Source organism: Schistocerca nitens, chromosome 6, assembly GCF_023898315.1.
Source record: "Schistocerca nitens isolate TAMUIC-IGC-003100 chromosome 6, iqSchNite1.1, whole genome shotgun sequence".
NCBI classification, from domain to species: Eukaryota; Metazoa; Arthropoda; class Insecta; order Orthoptera; family Acrididae; genus Schistocerca; species Schistocerca nitens.
This window is the reverse complement of record NC_064619.1, coordinates 477,431,224-477,445,318: the sequence shown is the minus strand read 5'-3', so window position 1 is coordinate 477,445,318 and position 14,095 is coordinate 477,431,224.

The window sequence follows — 14,095 nt, the reverse complement described above, 5'->3', positions numbered from 1 at the left end:
ACTATAGTTAGCTTTGCAATTATTTTCATGTGTACCTTTATATTTTTGTGGACATCTACAATACTTTGATATTACTGCTACATCTAAAACTTTCCCTGTATACATACTGGTGGCAGATACTACACCATGAAGAGATGTGTGTCCCCGTTTATGCCAGGTACCATCGAACGCTGCAGTCAAATCTCTGTTACCATTATTTTCCATTACTGCCTCTTCCACAGAGTTCTTCATAGATTCTATACAGACATCTTCTACTTTAGACCCTATTAATTTATTATAGGTCGTAAACTTGGTTGGGGGATTTGGAAGATTCATGATGCCACAGAAAATTGCACCTGCAGTAGCACCCTTACCAACTGAACGCAAGGAATAAACAAATCTAATGTTGTGTTCGTAGATTTTGCTACCATTTTCTTCAGTTGCAGTTACTGCAACACTGTTCCAAAAGGTGGTCATGTATGAGCACTTATCACATTTCAGTTGTATTTCACTAGCAAGTCCTACGTGCTTTATTATGGAGAGTTCCAGACCAACTTCACTACAATGAATACATCTTACACAGTTTGAAAAAATTCTTTTGAGAACCAACATATCAAATATTTCATTCACATCCGATTAGCCCATAAAACATTCATAGTTTTCACTCATTGAACCAAGCTTCTTCTGTGAAGTATTTTCTTTCCCACTTTGACTGCTATGGGCAGGTGTACTTGAGAGGTTAGGTTCACGCACTTGGTTATCGTCTTTATTTTTTTACAGTAATAACACATACCTTTGGCTTTCCAACATTTCTCCTTTTCTTAAAAGCCTTCAGAGGATTTCTAATAACTTTACTTTTACTCATTATTATACTTCAACAAAACAGAGACTCAAGAAACAGAATTAATTACGAATATTTTCGAGATAACGACAGAGTAAATAAACATGAAATAATCGACAATCACACCAGCGATATATATTGAACCATCACAGGTTAGCCACAACACATACTTTATCTCACATCACTAAAATGTACCTGATGAACACGGACGTTAATAATAACACCATTTGACAGCAGTTTAACAGCGCCACAGTGGGTCACGCCCATGTAGAACACATTTCAAAAAAAATTTAAAAATAGTTGTAGTCTTCGGAATTCAATAAATTATATATCTATTGAAATGTAATAGTCTGCAGATTCAGAAAACGCAAAAAAGTAAAAACTGAACTTTTCATGATTTTGAGCCTTTCTGGAGCCCCTTAAGATTTGAGTTGCAAGGAATTGGCTCCACATACCACTTCGTCATAAACGTCACAATCTAGTTTAGGGACAACTTCACCTTCACAGCGTTTATTTGAGTATCCAATTTGAGCCAATTGGATGTATTGTAAATGTTTCATGTGTTTTTGTTTATTATTTTGTGTTTAGTCTTAATAAATCATATTGTTATTTTGGACAGAACTTTCATTCTGTTAATCGGTAGAGCAACCCTATCATTTCTCACTACGTTAATGAAACATTCCTTTATTTAACTTATTTGTCAAATTAAATTATTGCAGGTGCTAAACTCTTTTCTACTCCACTTGCAGGGTTGATTACAGTCAGTTCGCGTATCTTTTTAATCCATGTGCAACAGCAAAAGTCGGAGTTAGAATAGGGGGGGCTTAGAGCATCATTTACATATGTAGATTCTAGAAGAATTTAGTGTTAAATACACTGCTAGCCACGGCACCTCGCAAACGCTACGCGCTGTTCACATCCAACTGCCCAACACTACAATGGCGAATATTCCAACAATGCCAACCAGCCACAGACTATAATCAAAAATGTTTCCACTATACCAGAAGTTGTATCTACATCTACATTTGTATCAGTCCTGATGGCGATAAAAAGTTCAAGCCTTCCATATAATTTTAGATATTAACATCACATCTACAACAATTTCGTTGATGATAGAGCAGAAACATGGGACTGGGATGGAAGGACATTTACCATGTCCTCTTTAAAGGGAACATCCCAGATTATGCAGTAAACGATTTAGGGAAATTATGGTAAAGCTAAATCATGCTGACCAAATAGGGATTTGATCTGTGATCCTCCTGGATGGGAGTCCAGAGTCTTAACCACTTTGTAATCTCATTCATTCAGGCTTAACAAGCGACAGCCACAACCTTGCTGAGCATTTTGAGCACTATGGGTCTTAACTTCAGAGGTCAACAGTCCCATAGAACTTAGAACTACTTAAACCTAACTAACCTAAGGACATCACACACATCCATACCCGAGGCAGGATTGGAACCTGCAACGTAGCGGTCGTGCAGTTCCAGACTGTAGCGCCTAGAACCGCACGGCCACTCTGGCCAGCCTCTTATAGTGCTTCGAGACTTATGAGTGCCAATAACAGTTACATCCAATCGTTGTTCCCTTCTGTAACGAGTATGTGCTGACACACCAATGAGTCTTACCATGTGCAACTGTGAGAAACTTACGCTCTATATGCAACTTGCACTCGATATTTTAGGCTCAGTATCACTCTTCAGATATAATCTCTGAAGTGATAACAGTAGTGTTTCTATTTTGTCTACACCAAACGAGTTCGAAAATTAAATAACTTGTATAGCAGCGCAAGTGCGGTACTTCACTTTGTTAGTTTAGGATATAGCAAGTACCCTTAAGTAGAAGCAGTGTACGTTTTCAAGAATCGTGTATGTTGGATTAGTATATTTTTCTCTTTCAGGGCGTCAAATGACCACATCAATAACACAAAAGGTGGCTTCGAGAATTTCACAGTTTAGCCAAGTAGTGCCAGTTCAAAAGCGGAAAAGAGGTTTGCAATATGTCATATGCAGATACCATGATGTGGCGGTATTGATGCCACTTCCATTGCTTCCACTTTAAATTATGGAAGGAAATTAAAGAAAAATGAGGCAATTACATAAAATTAAAAAGAGCTTGCATAAGATCCTATTCAAGGAATGAGCGAAAAAATTAGCTGTTAGGTTTCAGCAGTGCTGATTAAGTACTCTGAAAATACTTGTTGCTGCAGACTTCAGAACTTTATACTGGAACACAATGTAAGTATAAGTGCTTCGTTTATAGTAGTCCCACAAACCGTTTTTGCATATGAATATTGATTGCAAGCTGGTGCTTACGTGCATCTGTGTGCATGTTGTATTATATAGAGCTGATGTAAACAACAGGAAGATAATGGAGAAAGCTAATGAACTAGTTCAGTTAAAGTGACAATATATGGAGAAGCCTCCAGTGTCACCTTCTATTACATCATTGACAAACAATTAAACTTTGTATATTTAAAGTGTTAGGTAAATGAACCCTGAATTCAAATTCTGTAGCATGGAGCAGTTTGATTAGAATGAAGTACCACTCAGAATACGAAATTATTGAATTATTGTAATTATTGTACTCATAATTAAATCATGTGAAGTCTTATGATGTAACAAGGTAACCAGTGGCATCAGCAAAGAAGATATAACCCCAGAGAGTGACACTAAGCAGGAGCTGGGGCCAGATATGAGTAGAGGACATACTGGTGCTGAACATTAGATTGAGAATTGCTGGTAATTAACAATTTTGAGACAAAGTGCTGAGGGTGGAAAACAGTGCTGAATACTGAATGTAAAAATACTTGAACAAGTTTATTCTTGACAAAGTGCAACATAGAGGAAACATGTGGGGCAGTAAGTAATAATAATATATGCTAACATTTATTATCGTAAATTGACAGTGAAAATAATAAATGATAATGCAAAAGGATTGAGTGCTTGTCTCCAAAAGAGTTGAAATCGCGTGGGGAGAGATTCACACTGTGTTTATGATGTGAAGGTCTTTCCAGTGAAACTTCTGCGGTGTGGTCGAAAGAACTTTGGCAACGTTTGGATGACCCGCCAAGAGGGTCGAAGAACAAGTGCCAGTAGTGGGTAATTGGGAGGACAGTAGAAAAAGTTGATGAAGTGGAAACAGACCAATATGATTACAGTCATTCAGAAGGCATCTTGAAAGTACAAGATCTAATTAATATCTTAATAATTTACAGTGTATGTCAAAGTGGATAGAAGTGGAACAGCTTTATGAAAACAATAAACCTGAAATCAAAATGTTCTGACAAAGAAAGGAAATTATAAACAGCCACTATGACGACAGAAGGGTGGCGGAAGTGAAAGTTCGTCTCCAGTACAGACAATTCTGAGCATCAACGGGAAAAGTTCAAGAGCACAGGACAATATGCCTTAGACAAGTATGTCCCAAGCAAAATTGTGAGGGATGGAAAAGACCCACCGTTGTCTGGCAAATGTATTAGGTACCTGCTACAAAAGCAAAGAGAGCTTCACTATAAATTTAAATGTAGCTACACATAAACAAAACCTAAAGGAAGCAAAAATTAGTGTAAGTTGGACTGTGTGTGAAGTGTTCAATGAACATGAAAGGAAAACTCTAGCTACCAACCTAACAGAAAATCATAATAAATTCTTATTTTAAGTTAAATCAGTAAACGGACTGAAGCCATCTGTCCAGATGCTCTGTGACCATAATGGCGGTGAAATACAGAATGACACAGAAATCACCGAAATACTAAATATCTTTCTCAAAACTGTTTCACAGAGGAAGATCACACTATAGCTCCTCGTTTAAAGCGCCGTACAAGCGACAAAATGACAGAAATCGAAATAAGTGACCAAGGGATAGAAAAGCAATTGAAATTGCTCAACAAAGGAAGACCTCTGGACGTGTTGGGTTCTACACAGAGTAGGTGAAAGAACTTGACCTTATTTTAGCAGCAGTGTACCGTGGGTCTCTTCAAGAGCGAATTATTCCTAATTATTAGAAAAAAGCAAGGGCCATTCCCATTTTTCTGTATCCTTCACCGGCTTCTCTGGACCTGAAAATCCACGAAGAATCTTCGATTCTGCAGTAAGTTTCCACTCAGTAAGGTTAGTCTGTAGTCCCTACTCATTGCGTATATTTTCCCCAGAAGCAGTCGGTGGTTGATTGTGTCGTAGGCTGCTGGTAGGTCTAGGAAGACAGCCCCGGTGATCTTCCTGTTCTCGAACCCATCCTCTATGTGTTGCGTTAATTTTAGCACAATGGCGTCCGGGATTCTGTGGAGTATCATCCTTTCCAAAACCTTGTACATATGGCATAGCAGAGAGATCGGCCAGTAGTTTTTGGGATTGTCACGTTCTTTGCCTGGTTTTAGGATGCCAATGACTCGCGATTTTCTCCAGATTTTTGGAATTTTGCAGGATGCCATGCAGTTGTTCATCATATCGACTATCCATTTCCTTGTTACAGTTCCAAAACGCATATATCATGAAGGCTAGCTGCTCTCCGCATTTTACACTTACTGATCGCCTTCTCCAGTTCCACCAAGGTAAATGGCTTTCATAGTTCTTCGTTCATGCCCCTCTTTTTTGTCTTTAGGTTGTCGTGTCTTGGTGGTTTCCCATTTGTGAGAAGCTGGTGTGTAATTTGGTCAGCTGTGACGTTCGCGCGTAGATTTGGTTTGGTGGGGTCATTGGCTAGGCGTTTTATGAGTTTCCAGGCCTTATGACTATCTCTGCCAAAATTAGTTTCCTCCATCCGTTTGGTCAATTGCTCCCTTCTCACTGCTGGTATCTGGGAGGTAATAACTCTTCCTTTGGTGATGGTTTCTTCACTGAAGGGGTTTCTTTCGAAGAGCATTTGATACTCTTCCAGTAGGGCTACTGTTTCCTGATCTAAACCCATTGGACTTTTATTTGTAGCGGAATTTGAAAGCTCTCGTGTATGGAACCCCAGTGCTATATGTTGATAGCTCCATGCCCTTATTATGGAAGGCTGCAAAACCATACGCAGCACTCCAAGGAGTATGTCAGCGCATCTGAGATTCACTACAATGGCGGGTTGATACATGTATCAATACCCAAGGACGGCATATTGAACATCTACTGTGAGGAAAAGTTGCATGTGGTATTCTGGTGCGCTATGTTCACATGTGTTTCCTGTGAGTAATGAACTGAATAACATGAATTGTTCAAAATGGCTCTGAGGACTATGGGACTTAACATCTGTGGTCATCAGTCCCCTAGAACTTAGAACTACTTAAACCTAACTAACCTAAGGACATCACACACATCCATGCCCGAGGCAGGATTCGAACCTGCAACTGTAGCGGTCACTCGGTTGCAGACTGAAGCGCCTAGAACCACACGGCCACACCGGGTGGCTAACATGAATTGTAACATGGAAACAAAGTGGTTACAGACCCATGTTCTTATAACACAATTTCTTCGTCTATGTGTGAAGAATGTGTCCTGCAATTTGTGCTGTACACTTTGTTACACCCTATATATTGCTTTCTCCTACATATATCTTGTGAAAAGACTATGAAGACAAAAAAAGACAAATTTGATAAACTAAGAGAAATTTGAGCTCACACAGAGGCTTACCAGTAATCGTTCTTACTGTGAACCATATGTGACTGGAACAGGAAAAGGGGGAAGTGACACTGGAACACGAAGTACCCTCTGCCACACACCGTAAGATAGCTTTGCGGAGTGTGGAGACAGAGATGTAATCAAAACTGTGTTGTTAGCTGTAGTAAGACTGGAAATGCAGTACCAAAACTGTTAAAAGAAGAACAAGAAGATTTCAGTATTATTATTCTTAGAGCTAACACAGTTGGAGGTGGCATTTCATTGTCTGGTGGATGTAATGGGAAGACAGTCACCTGTCCAATGATAACAATGAATGTAAACAATGTTTGCAGTTAAGGTATCATAGACATAGTGCCTATGGATTTAGTCATTTTGGAACAAAAAATTCAGTATATGTAAAGAAGTGAGTTACTGTGCACTATATCTTCTTAGTAATACCAAGACAAAAGATGCAATTTCGAATAAAAGTGCTGCATTAAACAGCAAACATTTATAGCAGTAGAATGTCAAGGTCACTTTATAGAACTAAGTCTTTTGCATTCATTGACTGTTCCATTGGTTTTTGGCAGAATATTTTATACACCATGCATGAAACACACACAAGACTGGTGTAATATTCTACAATATTTTTAGCCTGTTATGCCATCATCAGGTACAAAGCTAAGAATGCTGTGCTGTGAAATTTTGTTGGAACAAAGATTTTAAACTAGTGCATGTCTATAAATAAAAAATGTTCATGTTATTATAAGGAATAAAACAAGAGGAATTATTTCAGCATAAATATGATGTAAGATTATTTAACTAAGACAAAATATGTGACACATTAAGTAATGAACTATAGAAAAATTACAATAGTTTCACACGGAAGAAAATAATTGACAATAAACTTTGATGACATATTTTAATGCTGTGTCTGATCAAAATACTCTTGTTTTTAATAATTCCTAAATTACAAATAGGTAAGACATATTATTGATATTCAGCATGTGAGTGAAGCAGCTGTGACTATACAAAGTAAAATTGCTTTTCTATCTCATCTATTTGTAATTTAGGAACTATTAATGGCAAGTGTATTGTGTTCAGCTGCAGCTTTAAAATATGTCACCAAAGTTTATTGTTCAGTTATTTTACTCCATGTACAGATATTGTAATTTGTCTATGGTTCATTAGTTAATGTGTCATATATTTTACTCTACTTAAATAATCTTGCATCTCATTTACACTGAAAGAAACCCCCTTATTTTATTCCCAATTCCAACATTAACATTTTTCATCTGTGGAACTGGAGATATTGTATACATGCACTGCGTTTATAATCTTTGATTCGACGAAATTTCACTGCACCACACACTTATATTTGTACCTAATGATTGTGTAATAGGCTGAAACTGGTTTGTGTAACAAAGAATAAATATTGCAGAATATTATACGAGTGTTGTGTGTGTTTCATTCATAACTATGTCTTTTCATTGTGCCAAACTTTAAACGCATTTATGATTATTTTGAATGAATTACTTGTATGATAAGGAGGCAGAAATCGATTTCAGTAAGAGAACCATTGAGCTGTCTGATATCTCAGACTTCGACAGATGACTAAGGTGTCATTAAGTCTCAGCACAGTTTCGTTGTTGGTGCACAAGATAGGATAAACTGTGCAGCTTTAATGCAGATGAGTGTGGCAAAACAGGAAAAACTCATGTAATCCTGTCTACCATCAAGTCTCTCTCTATACCAGAGCTTTCTTCCAACTGACAAAGAGAGTTTATTTCACTTAAAAAAATCAAGCATAAATTTCGTTGATATCTAGGTTGCAATTGTGCAACAACATATGTAACATAAATAAAAGACGTGAAGGCAATTTTAATTGTAATTACGCCCTTTATTACCCCACAAGTATGTGAGAATGACGATGTGGCAGGAGGGTTTTGCTACTGGGCAATGCGAAACGATACCCAGTTGGTGTGAGTGTGGGCACTCCATAATTTTTCGGACGCTACATGCACATATAGCGATAATCGGAAATGTTATGCTGTTGGAATGTAACATTACTGTTGTCAGTGTTCTAAAAGAAAATGACAGGGGTGTGACTGTTCGGTTGTAAGCGAGGTGTAGATCTAAAGTGGAAAACTGCGATTTCTGTGCATCGATAGTCGTAAGGGGTATGAAAGAGTTTATGTGGAAAATTATGCCCAGTCATAAGGAGTATATAGATTTACGTGGGAAATTAGTATTTCCAGAGCCACAGTCGTCAGGAGCGGGTGAAAAGGAAATAATCGTATGGCATTTATTGGCCGTGATATTTCCTCCAGGGTTCAGCCGCCGTATTGCAAGTCCTTTTAGTTGACCGCTTCGGTGACTTGCGTGTCAGTGATGATGAAGTACACTTAACACGCAGTCCGCTGCTGGATATCGAACCCGGGGTGTAACGCCGGAAATGCATATCCTCCTATTTCCATCTATTGTACTGTAAGTTTTTTCCTTATTTTGTTACCTGAATATATGACATTTCTGTGCCTTTATATATTGTAATTGTTTTACTATTTGTATATATATATATATATATATATATATATATATATATATATATATATATATATGCATTTATGTCGATGTATAATTGGTTTGTTTCGTAAATATTATTTGTATTTTTACGCTGGGTCTTGCCTAGGGAAAACTGCTATCGAACGATTACATCGATAGGTCGTGTGAAGAATAAAAGTGTGTAGGATCTTTGGTAGTGTTAACTCTGCCGCGTGGAGCGCGGGCAGGGCAGTCGGAGTCTGGCTGGAGTAGCGAGTGGAGCAGGTGTGTGGTGTGACGCTCCCGCGAGTTGCCGCGCTTTCGGGGTTTAGCAGCATGTAATTGCGCTCGACTTGCTATGTGAGTTTCTGGCACGGTGTCGCGGACGGGAAGCATTATCCGGCGCACATCAAGAGCCCGTTTCGTTTGGTGACTGTGTCGAGAAGAAGGCGCGCCAACATCCAGCTTCTGCAACAGCGACGGCCGACAATGAGTGACCGTCGCCACCTCCTCGATCGACGGCTTCAAACCTTCAATCAACTAACAAGGAAGACTAAAAGCACGTAAAGTTTCAGAACTGTATGGCAGACCTCAGCTTTTCAAATTGTTCCATTTGCCTCGCAAAATTACAGCAACTCAGCATGAACCTTTGTTGCTCATTGTCCCAATTGCATTACCAAGCAGGGTCCCTTCCTTTTCCGAAATGAAACCGAGTGTCGTTGAAATTCAGACGCCAGGATTAAAGTACTATCGTTGCATTTCATTACTTTAGTTTCCATGTGCAGTTAAAGCATAGCTGGCTACAATAGTTAGATTACACAAGCACAAATTAAGAGTGCGAGTTTTGTTAGCATATTTTAGTTTACCTGTGACTGCAGCTCAGCTTGGTACGTACTAAATTTTATTATTGTTAATTATTCAGAATCATTTAATTCAAGTTCAAAGTTAAATCTCTTGTTTCTAAATTGCGTAGAGTCAAGTTGCTTTTGAAATGATTGTTGAGGTAGTCCAAGACTAACCGTATTCTGCTGGATTTCGATGTGCTTCAGAAAGAAAGCTCACTATTAACTTCAGTCACTAAATTAACTTTCGATTTTCCGGTTTTATTAATTCTTTTGCTAAATTAAGTCAGAGTGTAGCGAAATTTATTACTTCTGACAAACTTTCAGTTTTCACACTACACGTGTCAACCTTCAGTTGCCACGCTTCTAGTGCTAATTATATGTTCATTAACCTTTCTTTTTCAGTTACTATAGTAATTGTCCTTAGGACTGGCGACCGTGATTTCCCCCAAATCTCAAATATCTAATTACCGCTAGTTAATTGTTGACGTAACGGCCGCACATTTACTTTCTTTATTAACTTTAACCCTTTTCAAAATTAATTTCCACCAGTTTCATTTGCATTTTTCCTTTCATTTAGATGTAACCCTTTCATCCCTCTTTACCAACAGATTAACTTCGGTGACGAATGCTTTTCCAAAATCCCCATTAGGTACACGCGGTTTAATTTTTCACTGTCATTAAGGTCGATAAGTGAGGGGGAGGTTACAGGGGCCCCTCGCGTGGTAGGCGGTAACGCTACCGATGCGCTATGGAGGTGGAGCGGGTATTACGAGTACTTCGTTTATTGGCGAATGTCACCAGATTGGTGCTGCAATCGTTATATTTAATTGTAATTAAACTGATAAATATCTGGCCAGTTTGCTATGACGAAACAAGTAGGCATATCCAGCTTATGGCGCGAGCCTCTCGAACATATCAGACATGGAACGGGGGATGCAGTTGACCTAAACCTGTCTCCATCTGGGTGGGTGAATAGCAAATTAATACTCAGTATGTGCTGGATAGCCTTCGTGATCGCTTGTGTTACGGGTATTCTCCGATTTTTATGTGGAAATTTGAGAAGATTCAATATGGCGAGTGTTTGCGCTGGACAGTCACACCACACCCATGTAAACTGACTGGTTGACTGCTTTTACTACCATTCCACACATTTCCCATCTTTCTTTCGCTGAGAGAACATGGACTGTGATGTGTTATTTGCTTTGAGATAGTGAAACACAGGTGAAAGAGACATTTTCTGGTTCTCTAAACATGACAAAAAACATACTATTATGAGTATTAAGATAGTAGTTGACTTTATAAAGTACAAGGATGATCCGGAATCAGTTATATCATTGACATCGGTATTTGTTAAAAAATACAAGTGGAATTACCAGTTTCCTCTATTGTTCAGTTTTCACTTACAAATCTTCACTGACAAGATAAGCTGGTTTGCTGCACATCCCACATAATGACCTTGCTAATGTTATGGCTTTCTAGAGATATAATTTCCACTGTGTATATTTGGAATTATACCGTGCAAGCAATTGGCAGCATACTGTTATGTGGGTGATCTCGAGAAAAGTAAATAGTATGATTTTTCTGATGAACAATTTGAAAATCCATTCTTTGTAAATGTATAAGTCTGGAAAGGTGAAAATACATCCTTTGTGGGGGACATAGGAGTCTCCATAGACTGGTTCGAACAAGACAGGGACAGAACAAGATATCTATAGATGGTCACGTAACATCAGATAGTCATGTGATGTCTTCTTTGTTCGAGTGTTCAGAGACAAGTCCAGGCAGACCAATCTCCTCTGGCTCAGACAGATGGGATGCTGTCCTCCAACCGCCATTGTGGCTTTAGAGCATCTCCATAACAGCAGCTGTAGGACATCGAAACTTTACCAACAATCCCAGCCTTTTTTCTCCTCTGTAGTACAATGCCTCGAATTCCGGGAGAATCTTTTAGACAACCGATCTGCTGTATATCTGTGTTTCTTCACTATTTGTTGTGGGTTTGGAAATATGTCATGTACTTTTAGATACGTAATTATTCTGATTTTCATGTCTGTGCTTTGACACTAGTGTGCTTCAAAAAGTAAAGAAAGTAAAAAGTGCCTTAATATCACTGATTCCAGCAGAAAATATAAACTAAGCACATTCAGCGATTCAGAAAGGTGATGAGCACAGCCGCAGCTGTTGGACTAAGAAAATTCAATTTCGAGACGTATTGTGTCAAATTGTGTAAATAAATAATGGCTTCTTCAAATTGCTTAAATAAATATTACACCCCAAAATTGTTTAAACAGTTTCCAATGCCTTAAATTGTTTAATACAATGTGATTGACGATATGGTAGCATACTGTTGTGAGATCCTCTCAGTCCAGCAGTCTAACACTGACTGTGCTATTTTTTCTGCCATTTCCAGTGTGGGCGTTCGATGGGGACATCTGACATCAAAGGAGTTGAGGGTAGTGGGGTTAGTGGAGGTGGCCTAACTGCTCTATTTTTGCACTAAAATTTTAAATTCCTTGCTTTTTTCTGAGTGGTGGGGGAGGGGGAATGGAGGGGGTAAGAACTGTTTTGGGATCTGGTGGTGGGAGAAGGGGGTGGGGAAAACCCATGATGTCAACAAGCTTTGGGGCTTAATTGATTAATCAATTACCTAATTGGCACAATTAAATTGACTTAACTTTGATATCAAAAGTGCACTTGCACATCCTTTATTCCATAACTGTCTTGAATGGAACAGGAAGACTGACATTTCTAAGAAAGTGTGCAGGATATTGTGACCAGACTATACTACAAACGCAGCAGATGATACGGACTGAATGAGTGCACCAGAACATACGGCCTAAGTGTTGGCTTATTCGTGATATGAGATAAATATTTGATTACAGGTTTGAGATGCAGTCTCTCAAATAGAATTTCAGTTTCTATACTAATGTAACTTTTCTTGACTTTTCTGTTAACTTTCTTTTTAGAGATTTTTGCAAAGTCTCAAAGGACTAATGGCTCTTGTATTTAAACAAAGAAAATGTTATTTTGTAACTTACAGCCGCTGGACAAGAAAACATCAGACTTCGGTATTTAAAAGATACATATTGCTGGTCTGAAAGGCCACTACTTATAATACAGGACCGCCAATGAAATTTTAGTTAACAGCCATTATCCTTTGTCAGTTATCTTTGTGCTGATTGCTGCAAAATATTACTAAGCAATTACAAATTGTTTATGACAGAAACAATTAGGTTCAGTATATTGCCAGTTTAAATAAAACACCTATACTTTTGTATGGCTTACTTTATCAACTAAATAATACAGCATCTGATAGATTAAGCTAAGATGCTGCTCTCGAAACTGTAACAGACAGAACAGAAGAAAAATAATTGATAGTTTTTGTATTAGAAATAAATATTATGTGAGAGATAATCTCTTACACCCATCACATGTATACATATTAATAGTTTGTGCTCCTTCGCATATTTATTCCAAACAGAATTCTTGGTTTCTCGTAAAAGATCTATTACACTGCCCCCTAATAGTGAAGCTGAGCGTGAAACTACAGTCGAACTATTTACTTCTAAAGTTTGTTGACAGTACTCTTCAAAAACATTCATATACCAGTTCCCTTTTACATTTATATATAACAATCAAATTTAAGTTCTCGTTTCGTGCTTTTGGTGTATTTCACAGTCTCAGTGCAAACAGAATATGTCACAGCCAACATCATGCAACGTTCATATTTCAACAGTAGTTCCCTGTATGGAGTCTTTCCAAGTACAGTGTGCAATGGTTTAATCCATTGTCACACGTGGTTAAATATTTGGTTTGTTACCTCAAGAGCATCAATGGAACAGGAAATCATACTTTTTAACATATAACTAGCAAAGTAAATATATAACAGATAGTACAATAAATGAAGTTAGTTTTGTACACACAATACATGTTGCTTATGTTCACAGTATATACACCGATGTCATCAATTAAATGATTTTTAATGTCTTTGCAGATTGTCCCTCATATGCAGTGTTTGCTAAGTACCCAGACAAACTTAAAATCGTTTTAAGGTTAGTATTTCTGATGTTAACAATTTATTCGACACCATTGTGCAGAGAATCTTTTCTCATAATTCATGTCCATTGCATGCTTTACATACAATGTTTCTTATTTTTTGCATTGCTCTTTTTTTTAGCGGAATAACACATGCACACAACGATATCCATCTGGTGGTCTTCTTGGTTGCGATTCATTTGGGAACAAGTGCCATAACACACTCGCCTTTTGCGTACTGGTGTGGAAGACTGCATTTCTGTCTCGACCCCTGTTTTGGA